Genomic DNA, 1,375 nt, shown 5'->3' with positions numbered 1-1,375 from the left:
TATATATATATGAATGTGTGCGTGTGTGTGTGTGTGTGTATGTGTGTGTGTAACTAGATTTCATCCATATGTATATATGTACACACACATATATACATATATGTATGTATGCTTAAATTTTGATTTCAAACTTTTGTTTCCAATAATAATAATAATTGCTTCTAATTTAGGCACCAAATTTAGGGGAAGGGAATTAGTTGATAGCATTGACTCAGTAATTGATAATTAATTTATTTTGTCAATCCCAGAAGGATAAAAGGCAGAATTGTCCATGCTGGGATTCAAAATGAAAACGTAAGGAACCAAAAGAAATACCACAATATATTTTGTCTGCTGATATGACAATTCTACCACAGTGCACTGCCATTCATAAAAGTCAAATTAATAATAATAAGAAGAAGAATAACAATACTAATATTCTAAGCTTCATATGTATTTTTTGGGGTTTGTATATTTATAAGATCAATATATACATACATACTTTCTTGCTTTTTGCTGTTAACACAAAATATACGTTAGTTTCATAATAATAATAATAATAATAATAATAATATATAGCATCTGCAAATATTTTGTAATTTTTTGAACCCTACAAATATTCTTATTACATATCTCAGTTATATATATATGTGTGTGTGTGTGTGTGTGTGTGTATGTGTGTGTGTGTGTATGTGTGTGTGCGTGCGTTTGTGTGTGTGTTACATAATGAGATTAGATAATCAAAATTAAACAAATTATTTTACAAAATCAGTTTCGTAATTTTCTTTAGCTGCAAGTTGCATAGACAAGGCAAAGGATTTTAGGCACCTGATATTATATACTTCTAGGACTATGCATGTATATGTGTGTGTGTACATTATGAGTGTGTGTAAATTTATATATGTGTGTGTATGGATATGTAAGTATACATATATATACACAAATGCATATATAGACATTATATGCACATATACATGTATGTAATATACATATATATGCACATGTGTATATATATATACATATAAATAATGCATATATAATGTGCATATAATTATGTCTATATGTATATGCATATGTGTGTGTACCTATATACATATATATACACACACACACATACATATCCATACAGGCACACACTCACACACACATATATATACATATATACTCGCATACATATATGTATGCATATATATATATATATGTATATATGTGTTTATATACATATATATATATAATGGACAGTAAGAGATGTTAAAAAATATAAAAAAATTTTTAAAACAAAAAATAATCAGTCAAAAATATCTTTGTTTACCATGTTTGTATTAAGCATAAAGCAAAAAGATTTTTCTGTATAAAATGTATGTAATATATATATATATATATATATATATATATA

The sequence above is a fragment of the Octopus bimaculoides genome, chromosome 16 (assembly GCF_001194135.2).
Source record: "Octopus bimaculoides isolate UCB-OBI-ISO-001 chromosome 16, ASM119413v2, whole genome shotgun sequence".
In the NCBI taxonomy this organism is placed as follows: domain Eukaryota; kingdom Metazoa; phylum Mollusca; class Cephalopoda; order Octopoda; family Octopodidae; genus Octopus; species Octopus bimaculoides.
Note: the sequence above shows the minus strand (reverse complement) of the source record.